The following is a 27,754-nucleotide window of genomic DNA, read 5'->3' as shown; positions in this document are numbered from 1 at the left end:
GATTTTAAAAAGAGGGGGATGGGAGGGAAAGAACCTATATGTATAAAAAATATTTATAGCAGCTCTTACTGTGATAGCAAAGAATTGGAAATTGAGGGGATGATCATCAAAGGGGAAATGACTCTTATTGTGCTCTAAGAAATGACAAGCAGGCTGATTTCAGAAAAATCTGGAAAGACTTAACATGAACTGATCTTGAATGAAGTGAGCAGAACCAGGAGAACATTGTATATAGTAACAGCAGTATTGTATGGTGATCAGCTGTGAATGACTTAGCTATTCCTAGTAATACAGTGATGCAACAGTCCCCAAGGACTCATGATGAAAAAATGCTTTCTGCCTCCAGAGAAAAAACTGATGGTGTCTGAATACAGATTGAAGCATACTCCTTCCTTCCTTGCTTGCTTCCTTTTTCTTCCACATAATGACTTAATGTGGAAATGTTTTACAATTGCATATGTATAACCTATAATAGATTGCTTACTCACAGGGATGGAGGGATAGAATTTGGAACTTAAAACTTAAAAACAATACCAAATATTAATTGTTTCATGTAATCGGGGGAAAAATAAAATATTATTAAAAAAAGATTCTGGGGTACCCTCCACATGTATACACCACACACCATCTTAAGGAAAACACATACACTCTCCTACACACATCTCTTAGATTCATGGAAAAAACATGTATAATACATTTATGTATACATGCATGTACACACACATGCATACCCTTAGAACTTTCATGGAAATTGTGAACTAGAATGAGCACAGTAATCTATTTCTACGTATTTTACTGATGAGGAAGAAAATTAAGACTTGAATTCATGATTTACCGCTTAATAGTGTCAATACTAGAATCCAGTTCTTTTGACTCGAGCGTCTTGTACTTATTTGCATTATACCAAGTTGCACAGAAGAAGAAAAGGTTACCATTATTTTATAATTTGCCTTCATAACAACAATACTAATAAATGATATTTACATAGCACTTGAGAGTTTATAAAGTGTTTCACATACTAGTTTTTACAGCTTTGTAAAGTTGTACTTTAGGTATTAGTAACCCCAGTTTAAGAGGAGGAAACTAGAACTTAAGAGACTTGCTCATACTCATACAACATAGAGTCAGAGGTGAACCTAGCACTGTAACCATGTTGTTCTGACTCTGTTTCAATACACTAATGTTGTAATGAATTAGTAGAATTTTGAGACTTTACATATAGCAATGGTAACCAAAGGGTTTTCTATAGAACACTAGAATGCTGTGAATTGACAGGTATGGGGTAGATGTCTTTTCTTGCATGCTTTTTAGTGTAGATAATGCAAACTTTTTATTCTGAAATATGCATTATTAACATGTAACACATATTATGTGTAATTATCTGCTGTGTAAATTTATCAGCTAAAAATTTCAATTTTGTAACTGTCTTACTTTCTCTTACAAACTTTTATTGTTGCCTTAACCTACATTATTATTTTTATTTTTTTCACTTTATTTTTCTTGCTGTTTTTTTAAAATTTGACAACATGTTTTTATTGTTCATTCATTTCAGTCATGTCTGATTCTTTGTGACACTATTTGGGATTTTCCATTTTCTTCAGCTCATTTTATGGATGATGAAACTGAGGTAAACAGGGTCACACAGCTGACTAAGGCTGGATTTGAAATCAGGACTTCCTGACTCCAGGCCTGGAACTTTATCTACTGTGCCACTTAGTTGCCCCATGTGTTACCTAGCTACCCCAGTATGGCTAATATGAAAATATATTTTGCATGTTTTCTCATGTATAATTGATATCATGTTGCTTGCCTCATCAGTGAGTGAGGAGAAGGGTCTGGATAGAGGAAGAGAACCTGGAATTCAAAATAAAAAAAAAAAAATAAAAAAATCTTCTAAAAAGAATTAAAAAAAAAAGAAGTGCTATGGACTCTAGAAAGGCACTGATCCACCATGCTGAGGATAGAGCTACCTAAGGTTTACCTCCTAAGGGAGGAAAGGACTTGTGGCACCAGCAGTCAAAAAGTATACCTGGAGCCCAAGTGTTAAGGTTAACTTAATGTGTTTTACTACTATCATACTTTTAAGTTTGAGCTCTTAAGTGTTATTTTTAATGGAAAATTTTAGCCTTTAAAAACCATAATTGGTTTTGGTAACAAACAGCATTACTGTCAGGACAAAGTTAAATTCAAAAGTTCTATTTTGTCTGAGTATAATTGTACCAGAAAAAGTGAACGTGTTTAAAATGTGTAAATTGCCATTTCTTAGTAAGTTATGAGAATGGGGAGGAAGTTTGATTAGAAGTTCATCTTGAAAATATGATAAAAAATTTGGAAAATTATTTTAGATTTTTTTTGTTGTATAGACCTTTTTTGTTGTTGTAGAGTGAGCTCCCAGGGAGGTAACTGCTTCTTCCAATGCATATTGGTACATGCATTGTGATTTGTTGGCTTGGAGAATTGATACGGGCATTAGAATGGTTGAGTGACTTGCCTGAGGTCACATAGCCATTTTATGTCCCATTCTTGACTTGAACCCAGGTCTTCTTGGCTGCAAGGAGAGTTCTCCATGAAACCACAGTTTCTTATTTTATCTTTATTTAACATATTTAATTATAATTGCAACTATAATATAATTTATATTTTATATATATATATATGTATATATATATAAAATCTAAAATAACCAACTGATTATAATATAAATAACCCTGATTGTTAGAAGAAAGAATGCTTTTGGGGGTGTATATTTCCTGCAAAATTAATACATAATGCTTTACGGTAAGTACTTTACAAATAAGATCTCATTTTATTCTTACAATAACCTTTGGAGGTGGGTGCTGTTATTATGCCTGTTTTCCAGATGAGGAGACTGAGACAGGCGTAGGTTAAGTGACTTGCCCAGGGTCACACAGCACCTAGTAAGTGTCTGAGGTTTGGATTTAAACACAGATCTTGGTTGACTCCAGATTCCAGTACTCTATCCACTAAGCCACCAGCTGCCTGCAGTTTTTTACTTCATATTTACTGCATTTGGAGCAGTATCATAGAGTTATATTTAGAGGAATTTTCATTTTACTTTTTTGAAATAGGTTTAAAGATATTATATACAGTATACCCAAAGTCTTAGTGTAGTTTTAAAGTTTAATAGCTTAGAGCTACAATAAGACTTTTGGGACACGTTGATTTTCATTTTTCACTCTATAAGGCTAAATAATTCCTTTTAAATTCGGACATTCAGATCTTATTGTCTGTCATTGGACAAATAGCTGTTTATAATAATATTTATTGGGATTTTCCCATATTTGATAATCTGTTTTCCGAAACATAAGTAGACTTAAGTTCCATTTTCATAGGAATTTTTATTCAGAATTTTTTTTTAAAGCCAACAGGCTACTATAGAATCAAAGTTTTCTTTAGTTTTAGTAGCAATGCATAATAGGTTGGTTTAATTTGAAGCTATCCATCAGACAGCAAAGATGTATTCCAATAGGAATTCAGCTTAGTTATATTTTGTAAGTTGACCCGAACTCTCTTCCTTGTTCTTTTCTCCTCTTAGATTATCTACAGAGATTCACTCAGACGTTATTGTCTTTGATTCTCCCTACACCATCCCTCCATAACTTCGTTGTCAAATTCTGCCTATTCTTCTTTTGCAATATTCATTTCATTCCTTCTTTTCCACTTGCACTGGCACCTCTAGTTCAGGTCATTATCAACTCTCGACTAACAAGTTTCTTTGCCTCCAGTCCATACTTCACATAATTTCCAAAACAATATTCCTAAAGCACAGGTTTGGTCATGTGAAAGGCTCCCTACTGCCTATAGAATAATGTACAAACTTAGCCTGGCATTTAAAGTCTTCTGCAATCTATCTCTAACCTATTTTTCTGGACTTAACTTCAAGCTATTGTTCCTTGATCCTGCTCCTTTATTCTGTCATTCTTGTAGGCTATTCTCCTGCTTAGAATGTACTTCTTGCCTCTTGAAATCTTCGTCTTTCTTCTAGTCCCACCCAGGTCATGTGCTGTGTCCAAGATAAAGTTTTTTTCTTCTTCTGCTGTTCTTTTCCTTTCCTGAGTTCAAAGTGGTTTATGTGAGATTTTCTTTGCATACCTTGACTGAACCCTTTCCCTCCCCTTATCATATTATACTCGGTAAGATACCTATTTGTGAAAAGCAATGTGTCGTCTATTGTATTTTAAGTGTTTTGAATGCAGTGACTAGTTTTTAGTGATTGTTTTAACTTCATTGCCTTGCACATAGGCTCTTAGTAGATTTTTGTGGAAATGAAGATATATAAAAATTTTTCCCTTTTAATCGAGGACCCTCAGTTAAGAATTTCAGGCAGCAACCCGCACAGCTGTAATGCTAACGTTCACTCTACTTCGATAACCAATCACTTTGTATCTCAAACACAGTATATCCAAAAAAGAAATTTACCTCTAAACTCATTTGTTTTAGTAAGTCATTAAAATTTTCCTGGTCACCCAGGTTTGAAATTTTAAAGCCATCCTTAACCTTTTCCTTTACTACTCGTTTTCAGTCAGTTGCCAGATGCTGTCACTTCTGCCTTCATACATCACCTCTACTCTGAGGGCAAGCGTAGACCTAGTCAAATCCATTCTCTGTGCCACTGCTACAGTAATAATCCTAAAATGCACTAACCATGTATTGTCCCTTAAGGCTCTGTCCTGGGCCCTGGATTCAGTGTTCATGTTTCTGCAGATGATTTCCAGCACTATATATCTAGCCCTAACTGCTCTCCTTAACTCCAGTCTCGGTACAACTACTTTTTAGACATTTTGAACTGGATGTCCCATGGACATATCAAAATCACCATGTTAGAAACAGAACACATTATCTTTCTTCTTCATCGCTTCTCTTCCCAACTTCCCTAAGGCCTTGCAACCACAGTGTCACCCTCAATTCCTCACTTCGTCTTTCTCCTTCCAAACATCTCTTCCTTCTCACTATTCACACAACTGGCACCTTGGGGTAGGCCTTCATTATCCCCAAGCCTGGACGGACAGTGGCGGTATCATCCTTGTTGGTGTCCTTGACTCAAACATCTGCCCATTCCTGACCTATGTTCTACAAAGCTGTCATAAGTGATTTTTTGGGGGGGGGGCAGGGAAATGGCTAGTCTTTTATTGGAGGGAAGAAAACGTTATAGTACATCTCAAGTAAACCAGTCCAGGGGCTCAGTGGCTAAACTGGTGGGGTATCAGCTTGTAATGGATTCCACAGTTGGGGCAACGCTATGTCTTACCTTTGTGAAGCCAGAACCAGATGACTGCGCTGTTGTCCCCTTCACAGATACAGCCCACTATTCACTTGTCAGTGATGGAAGGGACCAGTTTGTGTTCCTCCTTAGTCCCTGGAGCTGCCTTTGGGGCTAGGAGATTGTATGGATCCAAATCATCCCTTGCAGCCATCATAATCTCTCTCTCCAAGCCAGTAGCCTGCTCCTCATCAGAAGGGATACCTCCTTTGGTCGCCATGGAGCAAGAGGCCACCGGAGCAGGGCCACAGGCCCTCAAGGCCTGGACTGTGCCCCTCAGTAACCTTGTGCCCCTCAGTAACCTTGAAGCCATATAAGTGATTTTTCTTAAAGCACAGTTCTCACCATCTCAGTAAATCCAAACGGCTCTTAGCTTCAGGGTCAAATATAAAATCCTGTTTGGCATTTAAAGCAGTCCTTCACAATCACTAGATTTCCAACCTTTTCAGACTTTTCTTACACTTTACTCTCCTCTCCAGGTATTTTTTTATTCAGTGATACACTGCCTGTCTTGATAATTCATTTCACTTCATCTCCCAAGTCCGTATGTTTAGCCATTTCTTCTAAGTTCCTTTTCTCCTCCAAATGAAGATGTATCCACTCACCTCCCAACCCAGTTGAGAAAGCAAGAAAAACAAAACCCTTGTTACTAACATAAATAGAAAAGCAAACATTCCCACGTTGGCCATATCCAAAAGTATCATGTCTCAATATTTACTTTAAGTCCACCTCTCTTTTAGGAGGTGATTAGCTTATATCATTACCATTCCTCTGGAAATTGTAATCAGTCATTGTGATGATTGTATAATGCTGTTGTTATTATATAAATTGATCTCTTGGTTCTGCTTGCCTGTCTCTGCATCAATTCATATAAATTTTCCCTAGTTTTTCTCTGAAACCATCACCTCCATCACAGTGCTATTCCATCATATTCCTATACCTTATTTCATTCAACCATTCCCCAGTTTTGGGCATCCTGTGTCTCCAAGTTTGTGGCCACTACAAACAGAAATGGTATATTTTTGTACAGATAAATCCTTTTCATCTTTACTTTCTTTGGGGTATAAAACTAGTAGTGCTTTTCCTGGGTCAAAAGGTATTTATAGGTTTTTTTGCTTTTCGGAATAGCTGAGTCAATTCACAGCTCTGCTAACAGTGCGTTAATGTATGTTTTACCACAGCCCCCCAGCCTTTGTCATTTTTGTCTGTGTTACCGATTTGATTGGTGTGAGGTGGACCCATGGAGTTGCTGTAATTTGCATTTCCCTAAATACATATTTTATCAGTTTCCTATATATCTTAGAAACGTTTTATCAGAGAAATTTGCCACAAAAATTTCCCCATTTACCTGCTTCTCTTTTAATTTTAGCTGCATTGGTTATATTTGTGCGAAATCTTTTAAATGTTATATAATCAAAATTGTCCATTTTGCCTTGTGTCCCTTTGTTTGGTCATGAACTTATCCCTGTATATGATAGATACATTCTTCCCTGCTCCTCTTATTTGTGATGCCACCTTTTATGTCATGTATCTATTTGGAGCTTATCTTGGCATATGGTGTGAAATGTTGGTCTTTACATAATTTTTTGCCAGATTGCTTTCTAGGTTTCCCAACAACTTTTATCAAATAGTAAGTTCTTGCTCCCTACGTGGGCCCCCCTTAAAAAGAAAAGTTGGAGTCTGTGAGTTCATTGAACACTAGTTTAATATTCTGGTCTGCTTTTGCATGTTGTATGCTTAATTTATTAATGAGTTTCAGGAATAATTTAGTTAGTGTATGAGACACTGCTTTTGTACAGATTAAATATAGTTGACTGATTTTCCTGTTCTTCAATGTGGTTCCCACCCAAAAAGAGAGTCCTTTCTTGTAAACAATAAGTATTATCAAATAAAACCAATGAACACTTCGTTTGAAAAGTATGTCTCATTCTGCACCTCTAGTTCATTATCTCTCAACCAAGAAGTAGAAAATGTGCTTTATTTATACTTTTTATTCAATTTATTGCTTATCTTATTTGATATTTCATTTTATTTTTTAGTTTAATTTATTATTTATTAATCTTCTGGAGTGTTTGGTTTTTGTGTTGATCACATTTTACATACTTTTCTATATTTTTTTGGGTGTTGTGCCTTTATTAAATAATAGCTGCTTGTAAGCTTTTAAAAAGATCCATTAATACCGATTTTTTAAACTGTTTTGAAATGGTTTCATATTTAATTATTTTTCATCAATGTCATTGGTTTTCAAGGGTAAGTATTTTGATTCTGATGACCCTATAGAGCACCTCAGTTTTAAGTTCTCCAATTTACCACTTCAGGAGAAAAAAAAATCCAGAAATACAGTGTCTAGTAAGTTCAGTCCCAGATAACTCTATATATGTAATTGGGTAGGCCTGTTAATTAAAAAAAGGTGAGTAGAGAAGATGGAAGCCATTTTCAATTATTAGTTAGAATAATATTACCTTTGCTACTTAACTGTGTGGTATTAGGGACAGTGGGCAGCCAGGTGGCGCCATTGGGCTTGGAATCAGGAAGACTCATCTTCATGCACTCAAACCAGGACTGGGACATTTACTAGCTATGTGACCCTGGGTGAGTCACTTAACCCTGCTTGCCTCAGTTCCTTATCTGTAAAGTGAGCTGGAGAAGGAAATGGCAAACCATTTCAGTATCTCTGCCAAGAAAACCCCAAACGGCATCATGGAGAGTAGGAAATGGCTGGATAAAAAAAACAAAAATAAAACAAGGCTGTCCAGCAATAAACATCTCTAGACTGGTTTCCTTTATCTGTAAAGTGATTGATGGAATAATAAAAGTCTATGTAATGTCATTTATTAAAATTTACAAAGTACTTTTTGTACATTATCATATTTACTGCCTACCTTCTCTGTCAGGTGCATATGAAAGAAATTAACCATACTGTACAGTTGTACAGGTGAGATAATTGAGTATCAGTGGTTAATTGACTCACCCATGGTCAGCTGATGTCAGAGGTGGGTTTTGAGCCCAGGTCTTCTTGATTGCAAGCTTAGTGGATTTTCCACTATATCACCTTTCTTTCCTGAGTTTTCCTAACTGAAAAGTATACCCAAAACATCCCTGGGGTGATAAAAGTCTGATGAGTCATTGGTTACTTAGCTAAGCTAGACCCTCACACTGTAACAGCCCAGGACTTATATTGCCTATTTTTTTTCTTACCACTGATAAGGACTCCAGGGCTGTTCCTCAAAGGATACATTTTCCCTTTTTATTTTTGGAAGCCATTTCCTGCTGGTTGCAGGAACTGAAATCAGAATATATATTCTCTCTCTCTCTCTCTCTCTCTCTCTCTCTCTCTCACACACACACACACACACACACACACACACACACACACACACCCCTATTGATTTTATGACCATAGTATCAAACATGAATTTTTTTCCCCCAATTTTTTTTTCTTTGGCTTTTTTCTTTCTTCATGATTTCCCCTTCCCCCTATCTATGGTTGATTTCAGTCTCTTCTGTACAGAACCAAGACACATCTTAAAATCCGAAGCTTGCAGCACACTGTAATATAGTAACTTAGTTGACTTTTTCAAGCTGTTGTCTGTTTAGTAAAGGCAGTTTTCTTTTATCCTTTCCCTGTCTTGCCTGGGATTAAGCATAAGCACATATAATTTAAAAAAAATATGTTTTTAATGATGTCCCTTTTTTTACATCATCATAGTTTTCTCCAGTATCTTCCCTCTTACCTCCACAAAGAGACATCCCATATAACAAACAGTGTATTTTAATGGCACACCTCCAAAAAGAAAATAAAGTGAAAAGAAAATCAGCACAACTGATAAATGAGTTGAAAAAGTGTTCAGTGTTTAACACCTGTGGACCTCCATGCAGGGGTATCTTGGAAGTATAGACAGTTTTGTCTTTATGTAAATTTTCATTATGCGAATTTGACTTTACTTAAAGAATTCTGCTCTCCAAAAAAAACCCAGCTTACATTAACTTGCCTGTACAGTACCGTGCCCTTGTGCTCTCATGCTCTCTCTCTCTCTCTCTCCCCCCACTCCTGTCCCTCTCTCTGCTCTTCACAGCCCCGCTCACTCCCCCAAAAAACTCCTGTTAAAAACCAAACCTTCAAATGAAAGAACTGACACTGGTGGACCACCCTACCACTGGCAGAACAAGGGCTTGGCTTAAGACCTCCAAATGGGAGAGAGGAGAGTTTTTGCCTGCTCTGTCTTCCAACTGTTTGCAATACTGTCTTTTCCTGGCTGCCACCACAACTCCTGTCATCTGCTGTCTGTGTCTGTGTTAGGCCCCGACTTGAATTGCGCTGCCCACCCCCAATTATTTTTTCCTCTTGGTTCTTGCAAATGTGACTGGGCCTGGCCTTTTTCTTGCTGTCACTTCTCTGTCTTGCTCCCATGTGTGTTTCAGTGTCCTTCGACCTGGCACCCACAGTGGCTCCTTTCTTGCCTTCTTCAAGAATCTTTAAGTCTGCAGAACTGGTCCACATAAGTAAAGGGAGAACTGTCTCGTGTCCTCTCATATCTCTTCCTTCAGTCATGCTTGATAATTCTGGATACTTTTGGTACATTCTCCTGATTTTTTTTTTGCGTGCGCGTGTGTGTGTGTGTGTGTTACATTGCTATAGAGATGTGTATAGTTTTCTTGGCTCTGCATACTTCACTCTTATCAATTCATGTAGGATCTTTCTGTGGTTCTTTGTGTTTATCGCAGTCGTCATTTTTTTTTAAAAAGCGTAATAATATTTCATTACATTCAAGTACCAGAATTTGTTTAGTCATTCCTCTGTTAATGGGCATTTCCATTTCTTTGCAATAGCAAAAAGTGCTGCTATAAACATTTTAATGTAGATGGGGACTTTCTTATTAATCACTTCCTTGGGGTAATGAATCTCTGGTTCATAAAGCATTTGTCACTTTATTTGCCTAATTCCAAATTACTTTCCAAAATGGTTATACCAGTTCACAGCTTCACCAACAGTGTATTACTGCCCATCATCCCATTCCCTCTAGCATTGGTTATTGTCATTTTTTGTTATCTTTGCTAATTTACAGGGTGTGAGGTAAAGCTAAAGGATTGTTTTAATTTGCATTTCTCATATTAGTGATTTGGAGTATTCTTTCATGTGATTGTTTCTTTACATGTTTTCCCCCAATTCTTTTGAGAGCTGTTTGTTATCTCCTTTGATCACTTATCTATTGGGATATGGCTATTAGTTTCATATATATTTATTAACTTTATATATCTTAGGTTTCAAACCCATCAGTTTGCTACCAGGATTTTCCCCCCTATTCAACTATTTACTGCCTTATCCTAGGTGCATTAGTTTTGTCTGTGCAGATGCCTTTCAGTTTCATGTAATCAAAGTTATTTTTTATCTTTTGTAATTGCTTCTATTCCTTGTTTGGCTAAGCATATATTTCCTATCCACAGCTGTGAGAGGTATATGATCTGCTTCTCTTCTGAGTTGTTTAGTGTGTTCTTTAATATTAAAGTTACATATCTATTTAGATTATGTTGTGGAATATGATGCAGGGTGTTGGTCTAAGTCTTAATTTCTACCACACTGCTTTCTAGTTTTACCATTGAAGTGTTTTTGTTTTTGTTGTTTTGTTTTAAATCAAATAGGGGGTAATTTATGATTTCAGTTTTATTGAGTACTGGGTTTATTGAGTTCCATTCTTGCTGATTCTCCCTTGTCTAGTCTGTTACATTGATCTACTTCTCTATTTTTTAACCAATACCAGATGGTTTTTATGACTGTAGTTTTATAATATAGCTTGAGATCTGGAAGTGCTATTTCACCCTTCGTCCCTACTAGTTTTCATCAGTTCCCTTCTTATTCTAGATCTTTGGTTCTTCCCACTTAATCTTGTTATTATTTCATTATTCTATGAAATATCCCCTTGCTACTTTGATTGATAAAACTGTAAATTAACTTTAGGTAATATTGCCATTTTTATTATATTGCAATATCTCATGAATATTGAATAGTGCAGCTATTTAAATTTTCCTTTATTTCTTTAAGGAACACTTTGTAATTGAATCTATACAAGTCTTTTGTGTATTTTGGTAGAATGATCCCCAGATGCTTTATGCATTAGCACATTTACTTTTAAGCCATTCAACATAGAACTTAATGAAATCAGATTATTTTTTGCCTACACGTGAATCATTTGAGATGTTTACTGTTCTTTCTTCAATAAAATCAATAGTATTAAGAACATATCAGTATTGCAGCTGAATAGTGGTTTTAATTAATATTGCTTTTTTTGAAATGCAAAGGGAAATGTCATTTTAAAAGGATGCTATTATGTTTACATTATGACCAAATGATTACTCTACAGTTTAGGGCTAGATTTCAGAAAGCATAGTACGTTCTGTAGTTTTATACATGCTTTTCTTTAGCAGCCGAAATAGATTTTATTGTGACAATACATATAGGTACAAAGATCATTTTCAGTACCAGAAAGCGTCATTCTTGTGGGCGCGCGTGTGTGTGTGTGTGTGTGTGTGTGTGTGTGTGTGTGTGTGTGTGTGTGTGTGTAGAAAACCTCATTTAGTTTTTTGGAAGAGGGGAAGGAAATGGGGATAACATGAAATAATTCAGAAAGGAAATGTGATAGAAAAGCATGTTGTGTGTCATCAACTATTTAGTGTGTTTATAGTGATTAAGAAACTGAAACAATGTTGTTCATTGGGCAAACAAAACTGATTTAATGTATCTGGAAACTCCAGATTCTAATTGTAGCTGTTTCTCAACTGTGTTTTACTTTAGATACTTGAGTATATTGATGGATCTGTCAGCTCATCCATCTGGTTACTTCCTCTATTGGTGCAAATTATAAGCTGTCCAAGTCTTCATATTTTGTGTGACTCTTTCTCATTCCTTCCTCTAAATCCTTCACAGTGGATCCTCCCAACATACATGGCCTTCCTCTAGATCTCATTACTACTTTGGTACCATTGGAGCACATAGGCTATTGAAACCTTTTTCTCCTCCTTATTTTTTATTATTTATTATTTTTTTTTTTTAGGATAGGCAATGGGGTTAAGTGACTTGCCCAGGGTCACACAGCTAGTAAGTCCTCCTTATGATTATCATTAGTTATACCATTTTTATGTGTAATTCTTTGTTGCCTGTTCACACCCACCATATATTTTCCATTGCTCTACCCTGCTAATATTTTCTAATCTTGTTTAAATTACCCTTCAAAGATAATCACATTAGAGGATTAATTTCACAGTTTAATAATAATAACTACAACAATAATAATAGCTAGCATTTATGTAACTCTTAAGGTTACAAAGCTCTTCATAAATAATATGTCGAGGAAATTGAGGCAATAAGAGGATAAGTGATTGCTAGAAAGTGTCTGAGGTCATATGTGAACTCAGGTCTTCCTGACTCCAGGTTCCTTGGCTTTATGCACTGGACAGCCTAGTTTGTCTTTATCTGTAGTTTGCTCATTCATAAACTGAAAAGTATGTATTTTTCATCCAATCTGTTTTTGCATTGAAGATTTGTCAGTTTATCTCACATTCCTATGAATTCTTTGAGGATTTTTGTTGTTTTGAGGCTCAATGCAATTTTAACATATAATCTGTGAATTTGATCACTTTGGAGAAATTTTCCAGCAATAGGGAGTTCTTTTGTTTGTATTTTGTTTGCAGAACTCTTCCTTAAAACAATAGACGACTGCAGAGTAGGGTGACGTAGTGATAGTTTTGGAGGTCAGAGGACCTGAGTTTGAATCCTTGCTTTGTTGTATAATGTGTGATAGTTTTCTCATTAAAAAACCAAAACAAACCTAGGTCTCCCTATCTCACTGAGGCCAAATCCAGTTATTTAATTAGCAAGGAAATGGTGGTGCTGAGAGGTTACATAGAGACAGAAGTTTGTCTAAAATTCAGTTGTCAGTTCAATAAAGATATATACTAAGTATCTGTTATCTATCATTTGTAAGTGCTTTTTCTGCTATGCTATTGCCTGCCTAGCAGTTTCACATTTTGAAAATACTTTCAAGGCATGTTTTGTGCTATCATTGCAATAAATTAATAGGAGAGGGTTTAAAAGTACTGTTGAATTGATAATACTATTCAAGGTGGTGAATTTTCTTAGCAGTTGGTGATTTTGCCATTATTGTGATTGAAAACCAAATAAATATTTGAGTATACACATACAGTTTATATACAAAATGAATATAGGGTGGCTGTGGGAGTTAGCCTACTAGCAGGTAGGGGAAAGGGGCTCAGAAAAGGTTTTTTGGAAAAGGTTGTATTTGAGCTGAGTTTTAAAGGCAACCAGGGATTCCAAGAGGAGGTGAAGGAGTACATTCTAGGCATGGGGTGCAGGGTCAGGGAGATGGGAGATGGAGAGTATGTGTGTGGGAAGCAGCTAGTAGGCCTATGGCTGGATTTCAGAGTTTGAGGAGGGAAGTAATGAAGGGGATTAGATTCAGAAGAGCTTTTAGAGATTTTGTTTGATACTAGAGGTGACATAGGAAGCACTGTGCTATGTAGCCGGCCTTTAAGGAAAGAGTTTTAATTTTGGAGGTTGTTGAGCAGTGATGCATGGACAGAGGATGGGTGTGTGTGTGTGTGTGTGTGTGTGTGTGTGTATGATATGATCTGACCTCTGCTTTAGGAAAATTACATTGGTGTCTGTGTGCATGGAGGATGGATTGGGGTGAGAAGAGGCTTGAGAGAGGGAGAATAAATAGGAGGCTTGCTTAATGCAGTAGTCTAGGTTAGAGGTTGATGAGGGCCTGAACTTGTATAGTGACTGTGTGAGAAACTGTGTAAGAAATGTAGAGATAGGATGATATTTGGTAACTGCTTGGATATATGAGGTAGAGAGTGAAGAGTTGAGAACCACTCAGAGATTGTAAAATTGGGCAACTAGGAGAATGAAGGGAGGGAGGTACCCTTAAGAAAAATAGGGAAGTTTGGAAATGGTGTGTTTGGTTCTAAAGGTAATGAATTCTGATTTGAACATATTGAATTTGAGATGTCTCCAGGACACCCTGGTGGAATTGTCTGGTGGAAACTTGGGGTTGTATGATTGATTGGAGTGCTGGGAGAAGGTCGAGGGCTGGATATATAGATCTGAGATTCATTTGCATAGAGATAATTGAACCTATACGAATTGATTATCAAGTAATAGAATATAGAGAAAAAAAGAGAAGAGGGCTTAGGAGAGATGTGGGAAATAAAGGAAGAGAATATAAACATTTATTAACATTGTCTACATTACCAGACTCATTTGATCCAAGAAACTAAGGCAGACAGAGGTAAAGTGACCTGCCTCAGGGTCACATGGCTATATTTAAAGCCATATTTAAACTCAGATCTTTTGATTCCTGCAAAGTTCACTGAGCCACCAGCTGCCCTTAGGAGGATGAAGCAACTGTCCTTGGATGTAGTAATTAGAGATAGTTTAACTTTGGAGAGAGCAGTTAGTTTTACTTGGTCTTTCTACAGAAATTGTATTTTCAGTGTAGTACTTGTATATTTTACTTGTATTTATATTCATTTTCTTCACTGTCTTTGGAAAACTGTTCAGAGTATTTTTGTGTGTGTACACTTGTCCCGAATAGTTTTAAAATTATACGCATAACCTTTCATTTCCTTTATGTTCTCCCATTATGCCTGCTCTGTTGTACACAGTTAAGTAGTGCTTAAGTTTTTAAAAGCTTGAAGGAAGACTCATTCTTACTTTTGATTTTAATTCCAAATAACTTGCAATTTGTATAAACCTCTTCAAATAGGCAAATTATTCTATTGCTTTCTTCTGTAAATTTTTTAGTATACTGCTTCTCTGCTGATGGGCTTCCTTTGAGGCTTTGTCAGTTCCCTTAAGGATACTTGTCTTTACATGCTTTTTCTTGAATGTCTCTCACTGGTAACCTAGATATTATTGCTGCAAGGTAGTGTTTATTGTTATCAGGGTCAAAATACAAAGAATTTGTGGGTGAGAGATGGTGAGGGAAAGGATTTTGAAAATGGACTCAGGACATCAATGCTATTTTTTTGTCTATTATTTTGCCAAATTACCTAATTAACATTCATTTGCACAAGTGTTAGGAGATTAAATTAGTTCACCGTATAGCACAGAATCCTTCAATATGTTTCTGATTTGCTACTTTTGATATTACTTAAGTTGTGGTCTCCTGTGGGGTGATGTCAGGGCAAATTAGCATAAATTGCTGACCTTGGCTGGGAGTGGGGGTAGGGAGATAGTAAATTTATGGTGAACTTGTGATATAGGTGTGTTTTGGGAGTTATACTCTGAAAGATCTGCCACTAAATGGTGGGATGCTGGCTGGGATCCCTCAGTTTAGGGATTGTTTTGCCTGTTCCGGGACCAATACACATTCTGTTTTGGATGCTCCTGTCATCCTTCTCCTGTGCTGAAAAATCAAAACAGAAAATATTCCAGTTTTTGGGATACACTCAGTTATTGGTTGACTTGGATTAATAAATGTAGCAGTTGCATCTTTTTAAGTTTGGGATGGAATTGAGAAAATTTAGATATCCACTTTTCAATTAAGTAAACATTTAAACCTTGCTGTTTGTAGAATTGGCCTGATGTGCTATGGTCCACTGGATCATGAAAAGCCAGACATGACTGAGCAACAACAATTTGTAAAGTACTATGCTAGGCTCTATGGAAGGGTAATTGAGACCCAGACCCCATCCTCATGGAATTTATACTCTAGTAGGGTTTTTATTTTTTTTTAATGTTTTTTCTATTCTTATTATAGTTATTAACATAGTTTCAGCTTTACATAATACTGTATGTGGCATATAGATGTTTTTTTTAAACCCATTTTCACACGGACAGAAATATATGATTTAAGTCTCAAGCCAGTCCTAGATCTGTTAGTGTACATTGCCTCTGCTCTTCCATCCCCCACAGTGGAAGAGGGATTATAATTTCTACTTATATAGATAGTAATTTAGATAATATTTTTACGTAGCCATTAAAAATATTGACAAATGATGTCACATTTTGCCATGTACTTTTCTCTATTTTTGTTGTTGTACTTTTTCATGATCATGTTACTACTACTTCATAGTAAGAATGCAATAACTTATACCTTTATTAAATCAACAATGGTATATTTTGTTACTGAGTTGTTTCATTAATAGATTTACAGAGGAGGCTAAAGAAAATCTTACCAATAACTTTTAAGTAATCAGGTAATTCTACTTGCATCCCTCACCCCAAAAACCCTGTGTTTGGCAGATTTCTATACAATTGAAAAAATCATTAACAAAAAGCAGAAAAATCTGATTTTTGTGTATAGTATGTTAAAAGTAAGAAGATCAATATTTAGTTGTTTAACTCAGTTTCAAATTTCTCATTTATCTGGCTGAATCTTTTTTCAGCCCTGAAACACATTTTTAATATTAGTAGATTAAGTAACAGTTTAAAAATATATATGCTCCTTTTGTTGAAATAAGAATATATATGAGATAGATATATAGAGATATATATATATATATTACATGAAGAAGATATCTGGAATACAAAAGCTTGCTTTAAGTAAAGGTACAAAAAAAAACTTGCAGGGGGATTATTGTGGCTAATGTGAATTTTCTGTATGAAAAATGTTACCCCAAAAGCTGTGATTAGTTTATTGAATTAAGGGTCACCTTACAACAAAACTTTACAACTGATTTTTTCAGGTTTTTATAATTAAAAGGAATTGCATTGAGATTTCTTATTTAGTTAAAAACTTTAAATAGGGTAGTTAGGGTAAATTGTGTAAATATTTTTTCTGTCTTTGAATTTCAGAGAATTTGTCTTTAATTATGATCCAGTATATCTTGTAGGAAAAATTGATCTTTTTTGAGTAGTGACTTTACATACATTTGACCATTTTACTCCAAACTTGTCAAGATGGAAATTTTAGAGCTAAAATAGTATCCCTCAAATTTTATTATTTGATTCTCTGGGCTTATATTTCTTTTTTTCATGGATCCAGTTATAGTACATTATTTCCACAGTTGCCAACATATCACACCATGAAATCTGGTTAACAAGCTACTGATAGAGGGCAGTTAATTCAGATGATGTAGTCCCATTTCTCAAAGAAACCTTCTTTGTGATTTAGTTGACACTTCAGTAGGTTTGAGCACAAATCAGACAGCAAGCTTAATTATTAATTAGGTGGTATAATTGCCTTGAGATTGTTGGGAATGTCATGACTTAATTTGTACAATCCCTTCATTAATGCATTTTTGAAAAGGACTTTAAGAGAGAAATTTGACTTCTCATGAGTATTAGGATTGATTTACTGGTATAGTAGAGAAACAGTATCATAATAAAACCTTTTTTTAATTCACAAAATTAAATGGGGGAGTGGTTGCTTTTCTTTTTTTTTTAGGGACTTTTGTTAAATTTTTAGCCTTTTCAAATCACCTTCAGGAATTATTGTAAAAGTTTTCTGCTAAAATTGAGTGGAGCAGGGATACCATCTAGTGGTTTTAGTTGAAAGTAAGCAATAACTTTTGAAGTATGCAAGGAAATGTGTGATAAAGGATTTAATCCCTTAAAAGTGTGAAGCTTTTCAGTTTGGAAGTATGGCAACTGCAATTCTAAGAGCTGGATGGGATCTATCTATGTGGGATCTGTTTATTATATCTGTGAAACGTAACATAGGCAGCATTATGAAATTGCAAAGCACTATGGCAACCTGGAATAATGAATGAACAGATTTATCAAGTCTTGTATTTCCACTGATGTCTGCTATCCGTTACTTCCTATAAAACTTAACGCAGAAACTTAATTGTCAGGAAGTTGATCTAGATAGATTTTTAAAGTTTTTCTTTAAATTACTTAGTACCATATCATAGAAGTGAAATATTGTAAAGCTTCAGTTCATTAGAGCTAAGGAAATTAGATATTCTAATTAATCGATCATTTCACCATTTTGTAGAAAGCACTATCAGGGAAGGACTGGATCTGATTTATTTTTATTTTTCCTTTTTTTAAAAAAATTCTTAAATATTAAGTAAAATGATTTTTCTATATATACTCTGGAACAGGAGGGGAGGATTGAAAATGCAAATCTATGTGATACAGCATGCTTTTCAGGTTCAACATTGTAACTTCCAAAGTTTTTCTGATTCTCTGTGATTCCCTTTGTTCTTCTCTCCCTTTTTTGGGGTTGGGAACTTTATTTCTTCCTCCTAATGTCACTCCCTTTCTCCATGGGGTAGAGGAATAAAATTCTTATGACAAAGGTGGATGGCCAAATAAAAAAAAATTTCCTCAGTGTCCATGTCCTAAAAGGCATATATCTCTTTTTGCTGCTGGAGTCCTTTATTTGGTAGCATGTTTCATCATTGGTGGTCATGATATTGGTTGATGTTTCTATGGTTTTCAAAGTTGGTTTCCTTTTTTAAAAAATATTGTTGTTTTATTGTAGAAATTATTCTGGTTTCAAACAAATAAAAGACTTCATTTTGCATTAGCGCATACCAGTCTTCCCAGGTTGCTCTGAAATAATTTCTTTTGTCATTTCTTATGTTATGATAGTATTCTATTACATTTACATACCATATTCAGCCATTCCCTAATTGTTAGTGTACCACCTTAGTTTCTACTTAGTTTGCCATTACAAAAAGAGTTGCTATAAATATTTTTTTTACATATGGCCCTATGCCCCCTCCGTTCTTTGATCTGTTTGGGGTGCAAGCGACGTAGTGTTATCCCTAGAGCAAAGGTTGTGCATGATAATGACTTTGGGCATAGTTCCATATTGCTTTTCAGAATTGCTGGACCAATTTACAGCTCCACCAACCAGATACTAATGTGCTGCTTTTCAGTGACCCTTTCAACAATTGTAATCTTTTTTTTTTTGTTATATTTTCTAATCTTATAGGTGTGAAAAGGAACCTCAGAGTTGTTTTAATTTGCAGGGTTTTTTTATTATTAGTGATTTGGTACTCTTTCATATGGTTGTTGACAGCTTGGATTTCTTCTTTTGAAAATTGTTCATATCTTTTGGTCATTTGGGAAAATGGCTTTTCTTATCAATTGGAATCAGTTCCATACATAAATTGGAAACGAGACTTTCATCAGACAAACTTGAAAAAAGTTTCCCCTTCCTCCTCTCCCTGCTGGAGTTTTCTTGAGAAAAGGGAGAGTGACATGGTCAGACCTAAACTTGAGGAAAACAGTTTGGTAGCCATTTGAAGGATGAATTGGAAAGGGGATGATGGATTTGGGTCATGGACACCAATTAGAAAGTTCTTACAATAGTCTAGGTGAGAGGTGATGAGCTCCTGAACTAAGGGTGTGTATGAGTGGAGAGAAAAGGATTTATGCAAGAGATGTTGTGGAAAGTAGAAATGACAAGATTGGTAATTTTGTGTATGTGTGTAGGGGTGTGTGTGTGTGTGTGCGTGTGTGTGTGTGTGTGTGTGTGTGTATGGGAGAGAGAGAATAAAGATGAAAGGAGTCAAAGATGTGACCCTGAGGTTGTAGCCCAGGGGACTGGAAGGGTGGTGAAACCCTTGATGGAAATAGGGCTATTCATAAGAGGGGTTGGGTTAAGTAGGAAAATGGTGACATGAGTGTAGAGTTGGAAAAGATTAGTTTGAGATGTAAAGGGGGCATCCATTTCTAAATGTCAAGTAGAAAGGGTGTGGGACCTGACCTTAGGTTAGAGCTATTAGTATAGGTTTGGGAAGTATTAAGTATAGAAGTTATAATTAAACCCTTATGTGAATGGGTGAGGCTGCTAGAGAGTTTAGAAAGACAAGAAAAGAGGGCCAGATTCACTTGTATGTTGTGAATAATGATGCCAAGTCTTTTGGAATTTGGAAATTAAGATAACATTTGCAACTTGGGAGAAAGCAGTTTCAGTTGAGTGATAAAGTCTGAAATTTTGCAAAGGGGTTGAGGAGTGAAAGGTAATAAAGTGGAGGTATAGTGACTATAGACAGCTTGTCTTGCATGAGAGAAGAGAGGTCAATAGTTTGAAAGGGTAGTAGGGTTTAGAGCAGTATTTTTTGGATGGAGGAGCTTTGGGTTTTGTTTTAGGCAGCTGAGAAAGAACCAATGTGTAGGGGAGACATTGAAGATTAGAGAGAAGGTAGATAGTGAGGGCAATCTGCTAGATAAAAAATATAGAAATGGATAGAATCAAGGGGAACATGTAGACAGGTTGGCCTCTTTCATCAAGCTAGAGTTAAAAGGGTAGAGAATGGGGCATGATGTCAGAGAGTTGTGAGATGAAAAGATCTGAGAGGAGAGAAGAGCAAGGTCAGGCAGGTAGCCTCTTACAAGTATGAGCTTTTCTGCTGTGTTGGAGAGGTGTTAAGAGAGAAGAGTTTAGAACTGAAGCTTTGGGGGAAATGGAATGGAGAGTCATTTAGGGAGGAATAAAAAGATTACCTAGTGGCAGCTATGTTTTAGCAAAATCTGTTGTGCCTCAGCTGAACTCAACAGGTGTAGTAATCATCTCAACATCTCAGAGAAGACAGTAACAAAAATAGACTTAATTGAGAGAGTTAAACAGTAAAAGGGTCAGCTAGGTGGTGCAGTGGAGAGAATGCCAGGTTCTTCTGAATTCAAACCTGGTCTCAGATATTTACTAGTTGTGTGACCCTGGCCAAGTCACTTAATCCTCTTTGCCTCAGTTTCCTCATCTGTAAAACGAACTAGAGAAGGAAATGGTAAACTGTTCTAGCAGCTTTGGCAAGAAAACCCCAGAGGGGGTCAGAAGTGACAGGACTCAAAAACAATTAAAAAAAAATTACCTGCAGTGAATGTGAGGTAATATTAATTGCCATAAATTTGATGACAACCGGTTCAGTTTGAGTGATTTCCTCTGTGACCATTCATCAGCATTTGAATAGGTATGGTAGATGGAATAAATAATCCGGAGTTTGGGGTTTGGCCAACTAGGGGCAGAGGTAGTATGGGTGGACAAGTGATTTGAGAGTGGAGGACAGTGTAGAATTGAATTGAACTAGTTTATACTAAATGAGGTTAATACTATTTAGCTGAGAAGGATTAGCTGCTGCTTTTTAATTTGCATAGAATCCTCATGGCTTTTAGTATTTTGGAAAGGTAGCTTTTCTTTTTGTTGTTTTAAATTTCTATGTTTCCCATAGTAGCAGGAAACATTAGGACATAAACTTTTTTTTTTTACTTAACTAGTTGTGCCTCGAATTTAGGGAGCCAATATAAAAGAAAATGTTGTTAGAAGAAGCAACGTGTTTGGTGAGGCAGTCGGGGTTAAGTGACTTGCAGGCTCACAGAGCTAGTACTTGTCAAGTGTCTGAGGTCAGATTTGAACTCAGGTGCTCCTGACTCCAAGCAGGAGCTCTATCTGCTGCGCCACCTAGCTGCCCTGCAACATACAACTTTAAAGCTTCGTGGATGATATGCCCTTTGGGTGTATAATTTTACCAAGGAATAAAAAAATTATGGTAAAGTAGGGTGGGTAGCTGGACTTCTTCATAGGTCGGTAATGGCCACAGTCATTGAAACCATGCTCAAAAGAACTCGGGTGACTTGAGCTGAAGTTGAATTTTCTTAATGCTGTTAAATTTTTGTATGATAGTAAATAAACATTAAATGCCTGCTAGTGCACAGGAAGACTCCTTTTCCTGGATTTAAATTGAGCAACTGTGCGTGACCCTGGGCAAATCACTCAATCATTTGCCTCAGTTTCCTCACATGTAAAATAACTGGATAAGTAAATGGCAGACCACTGCAGTATCTTTGCCAAGAAAATCCCCAAAATGGGGTCTTGAAGGGTTGGACAGAACTAAAAGGACTGAACCAGTAACAAAGTGCCTACTGTGCTCTAGGCCTACTATGCACTTGGCATTCCCCATCCAGCGATGGGGATATAAAGAAAGGTAGAAGAGTCAGTCTAATGAAGAGACAGCATGCAAAAACTCTGAATAAACAAGCTATATACAATATAAATTGGAGATAATCTGCTGAGGAGAGCACTAGAATTAAGTGGGATTGGGAAAAGCTTCTCATAGTAGGTGGGATTTTATCTGGTCCTTGAAGGAAGCAAGTGAAGCCAGGAATTTGAGGAGAGCATTTTAGGCTTGTAAGGCAGCCACTGAATATGCCTGGAGGTGCAAGAGTTGGGAGTCTTTTGTGGGAGGTCAGACTTTATCCTTTAGGAAAATCACTTTGACAGCTGGACTGAGGATGGACTTCAGTGAAGAGAGACTTTGTAGCAGGGAATAGTTCAACCAGAGGGCCATTGCAACAGTTTAAGCATGAGGTAATGAGGGCCTATACTGGTGTGGTGGTTGTATCAAAAGAGAGAAGGGGGAAAGGGAGAGATGTTACAATGAGAGACAGTATTGGTGAGAGAAAGTGGAGTAGGATGACAGCTTCCGTTAAAAAGCCTTGGTGACTGGTAGGATGGTGGTAACCTTAACTCTAACAGGGAAGTTAGGAAGAGGGGAAAATTTGGGGAGAAACAAAATGAGTTCAGTTTTGGACTTTGATGTCAATGGGACATCCAGTTTGAGATATCCAGTAGGTAGTTGGAAATTTCAAGAATGGAGTTCAGCAGAGAAGTTAGAATTGGATAAGTAGATTTGAGAATCTACTTCAAGTGTGTGTGTGTGAGAATGTATAATTGAATCTGTAGGAGCTGATGGGAGCTCCAAGTGACATAATATAGAAGGAGAAAAGGGCTCAGGATAGTGCCATTTGGGACACCCTGGTTAGTCAATGTGACCTAGATGAAAATATCCAGTAAAGGAGGCTAAGAAAGAGAAGGTGGGAGGAAGAACCAGGAGAAAATAGTGTCCTGAAAACCTACAGCAGAGGTGTCAAATTGGGGTCCACAATACTCCCTAGTATACAGAAACCATATTAAATTGTAATTGGGAAATGTTTAATAAAATAAATACAATAGAACATAGTTAATGTTACTGTGTGATTTTCTAAGTCAGCATATTGCCTGAAGGGATCTTTACATGCTGTTTAGTAGCCCCCTTCCTATTTGAGGTCTATACCACTGATATATGGAATTTTTTTTCTTTTTTAGGCAATTGGGGTTAAGTGACTTGCCCAGGGTTACACAGCTAGTTGATAGATGGTATTAAAGGCTACAGAGAGGTCAGGAAGGATGAGGAGTGAGAAAAGGCTTTTGCATTGGGCAATTAAGAGATTATTAGTAACTTTAGAGAGAATTGGAAGCCAGACTATATACAATTAAAAGAGAATGAGAAGAGAGGGAGATAGTTATAGTAGACAGCCTTCTCAAGGAATTTAGCCACAAAAGGGAAGAGTTTTATGGAATGACAGGGATGGATGAATCAAGGGAGGGGCTTTTGAGAATGGAGATCTGGTGCTATTTATAGGCAGTAGGGAAGCAGCCAGTAGACAGAGAATGAAGATAAGTGAAAGTGTGAGGATGATAGGGGGTAATGTGCTGGAGAAGATAGGTTGGAATGGGATTACTTGCGCATGTGGCAAGATTTGCCTTGTCAAGGAAAAAGGCCACCTCTTTATGTAAGCCTTTAGTGTGAAGTAGGAGATAGAAAAGGAGTGAAGAAGAAGGTGCTTTTGGTGACTGGCTTCAATTTTTCCAGTAATATAAGGCAAGATTCTTAATTGAGAAGATGAGAGGAAACTATGGGAGGTTTAGGCAGCAGGATGAAAAGTTTTGGAAGCAGGCCTGGTGAATAAGATAGTATGTTAATTATAAAAGATCCTTATGGAAGGATCGCCTTGCAGCAGTGAAGGTCTAGCTGAAATTGTCTAACATTTTGTAGTAGACCCAGTCAGGACAGTTTTATTATTTTTCTCCAGTTTCTTTCAAGCAACATGTTCTTTAGGAGAGAATGGGGTGGATTCTGGGAGTGATTCAAGGCTGAGGGCCTGGCAGATAAGCAAATTCTGTAGTATGATAAAGGGGTTTAAGGGAATAAAGGACTAAATTGAAAGAAGGGTATAGAGCTGACTGGTTTATTCACCAAGGGGTCAAAATAGAGAGTGTAGATAGTGCAGAGGTGGTGACCTGGGAGAGAATTGAGAGATTGGATCAGAGGACACAGTGTGGATGAAGAATAAGTTGAGGCAGATGAAAACAGACCATGCTTATTAGATGAGGGGATTTCAGAGTTCACGAACATGTAAGTAGTATATTTGTGCTTGATGGAATTTAGAATCTTATAAGAATTTGAAATGCGTATTTTGAAGAAACAGGCTTCGTAAACACCAAATTTGCTTCTTTCTTTTCCCAGGTTACAAGTGATTTCCCATTTTTAGGAAGTTTTGACCTGATTTGGTTCTCTCTTGAACCTCTACCTTAGCTTGACCTTTAGCCTCAATATAGGTCAGAACTTCCATAGGTCAAGCAGCAATCTACCAGCCTCAGCCCTCCCAGCAGCAGAGATAGATTATAGACCTATGTGGGGCTACCAGGCCCAACCTTACTGTCCTTTATAACCAGCCCTAGCTGATACTTGATTTTGGTTTGAATAATAACTTACACCAAATAGCATGTTTATAGATTCATTGCCAAAATAGCTTTATTATTACAATTTTATAATAGGATTAATATTGTAAAATCTAGCTCTTTCTGTAGCCTGCCTACACAACAAAGGATTTTAGTCAGAACTAAACTAGCAATTTTGTCGTTGATGCCTGAGAAGACAACACAATGTTCTGTTGCAGCTGTATTGCTTTTTCATTGCTGACAGTTTAAAAAGAATATTATGGTAAACTAAGTGGAAATAATTTGCAAGGCATAAGGAAGCAGAAACTATAAAGACCTTTTTGCATTTTCCAAATTATCACACGTGTATCTATACTAACACATTTCTGTGACATGCTGAAAATTGTATGTGTATGTGTCCATGAGCAAACGTCCATGAACAATACTGTTGTGTCAGTCGTGAGTTTCTTAAGCAACTGTGTGCCAGGAAGATAAAGACAAAACAAAATAGTCTCAGACAACAAAGAGTGATGGAGACATGTACAGATTTAAGTACATACAAGTTATGTAGTGGTATATGCAAACTTATATAAAATGGTTACAAAATAACCTTTTGGATAAAAAAAGTCCCTAGAAGATGGGATGGATCAAGAAAGGCCTTATGCAGAAGGACACAGATCTATTCTGAGCCTTGGAAATCAGATTTCCAGCCAGGATAGGTGAGGAGGAAGGGACATTATTCCTTGCATGGGCTCCAAAGACAAGAAAATGAAGACTAGAGTTTGGAATGTGAGGATCAAAAAGTAGGCTGGTATGGCTGCAGAGTAATTTGTAAGAAAACTAGAAAATTAGGACAGAGTTATTTTGTGAAGAGCTTTAAGTGAGAATTAGAGGATTTATATTTGACCTGGGAGATAACTGTCACTAGAGTTTATTGAGTAGGGAGACTAGCGCTGGATATATAGATTGTGTAGTTTTCTGTATAGATACAGTAATTTAATTAAATCTGTGTGAAGTGGTAAAGGTCAAGTGAGAGTAGAAAGAGAAGAGGAGGGACAAGGATAAAGCCTGGGGTGGGGGGGACTCCTATATTTAGTTGGCGTGATAGTGGATGCTGATATGGCAAAGGAGACTCACTAAAGAGTAGAACCAGGAAAAGCTATGTCCTGGAAACCCAGAGAGAAGAGAGTGGTCAACAGTTTAGATATTGCAAAGAAGTAAAGTGTTTTTTTAGGGTATTTGTAATTTTAATTCTTTTCTGTTTGAGTCATAGCAATATAGCCCTTCTGGGAATAAGGTTGTTAAAAAGGTAGGCTTTTGTAGCAATTGGGCATCTTTGGGTCATTGAAGTGCTATACAGTTCTCAAATGAAATCCAACTGAAGCTGCTTTTTATTTCTAAGTCCAACTCATTGTCCACATACTATACCTGTCTAAGATAAATTATGCATATTCACTTAATAAATATTAAGTGCCTCCTATGTGCCAGGCACTGTGGTAAACACTGGGGATACACAAAGCAACAAAAGACAGTCCCTGTTCTCAAGGAGCTCTCAATTAAATCTGGGAGACAACATGCAAACAAATATATACAAAATAAGCTATATAAATAGATAATTAATGGAGGGAAGGTACTAGAATTAATAGGGGACAGGGAAAGTTTCCTATAAAAGGTGGGATTTTAGTTAGGACTTTAATGGAAGTCAGGGAAGTCAGTAGTTGTAGTCAATGAGGGACAGACAAGGAAAATCCTCAGAGCTGAGAGATATGTATGGAGTGTCTTGTTTGTGGAACAACCGGGAAGTCAGTGTCATTGGATTGAATTATATAACTGGTTGCCCATCTAGTTGGATTTTATATTCTAGGCAGTAGTGAATTAAAAAATTACTGTTTTGTCAATGTAGTGCCATAAGTGGTTTTTAAAAATTGCATTCTTGCCACATGCAGAGAGGATTGGGTGAGTGACAGAAAAGAAACAATATTTCTCAACTTGTAGGGTGCCTCACGGCTAGCCTAGTACAAGTTTGCAGAGGAATAGTGTGAAGTAGTAGGTAGAGAATTGGCCTTGGAGTAAGAAAACCCACTTTTGTTCCATACCAGACATGTGACCCCGACTAGATCATTTAACTTCTCACTTCCTCAGTCAATTTCTCTTAGATTAACTAGGAAGATATTGCAGAGAAAGTGTGCTTTTGGAGCACTGGAGGAGGGATCTTGAGTACTATTTTCCTATTAGCACTGGGTTTATCAGATTAGTTTGTAACCAAGGAAAGCAAAAAATGTTTGAATGTGAGAGGATGAGAGCTCTAGGATTGAAAAGAAGCAGAGATAAGAGAGGGGAATACTGCAGCATTGAATGCCCAAGTGGGTTGACTATCCTGAATGGGCATTATGATTAATGAAAAGATGACCAAATAGCGTTACTTTTATTTGGGGGTTCAGTGCTTTAATTACTGGCGAGAAAAGCAAAGCTCTAGGTTAGAGCTTTTGTAGTGAGTTAATCATGACCCTAGTCAATATTTGTAGTTATGTAATAACAAAGGACGCTTAGATAATATAGCAACTTAAGTTTTCCAAAGTAGTTTCTCACAACATGCCTACATGCCTTTGTGAGATACACTGTATAAGTGTTACCACTTCCATTTCTACAGGTGAGGAAATTGAATGAATCCTAAAGAGCTTGTAACTTACCTTTAGTCAAATGACTTTAAAAAGTATTGAGAGTGATTGTGCAATGGAAAGAGTACATCCTAAGAACCAGAAGACTCTGGTTCTTATTATGACTCAGTTTTCTAATTTGTAAAATGGAATGAGGTTGAACTAGATGACCTTTTAAGACCTTTCTAGCTTATACCAGTGATCCTATGGAGATGTAAGATTGAACTTGTCATTTTTCACTCCTTTCCCCCCAAAATTATTTATTTATTTATTTATTCATTTATTCAGTTTTTTGGTGAGGCAATCGTGGTTAAGTGACTTGCCCCAGGGTCACACAGCTAGTAAGTGTCAAATGTCTGAGA

At 36.7% G+C, this 27,754-nt stretch overlaps 1 protein-coding gene and 1 pseudogene across 4 annotated transcripts in view; one reads left to right on the top strand and one right to left on the bottom strand.

The window, feature by feature from the left end:
* KDM6A (lysine demethylase 6A) overlaps positions 1-27,754 on the top strand; it is a 266,362-nt gene that overhangs the window by 52,501 nt on the left and 186,107 nt on the right. The gene's annotated exons all lie outside the window — the stretch shown is intronic.
* On the bottom strand, positions 5,202-5,594 carry LOC110214918 (cytochrome c oxidase subunit 5B, mitochondrial-like; annotated as a pseudogene).

The sequence above is a fragment of the Phascolarctos cinereus genome, unplaced genomic scaffold (genome assembly GCF_003287225.1).
Source record: "Phascolarctos cinereus isolate Bilbo 61053 unplaced genomic scaffold, phaCin_HiC Scaffold_726;HRSCAF=1367, whole genome shotgun sequence".
NCBI classification, from domain to species: Eukaryota; Metazoa; Chordata; class Mammalia; order Diprotodontia; family Phascolarctidae; genus Phascolarctos; species Phascolarctos cinereus.
Note: the sequence above shows the minus strand (reverse complement) of the source record. Positions and strands in the feature narration are given on the sequence as shown.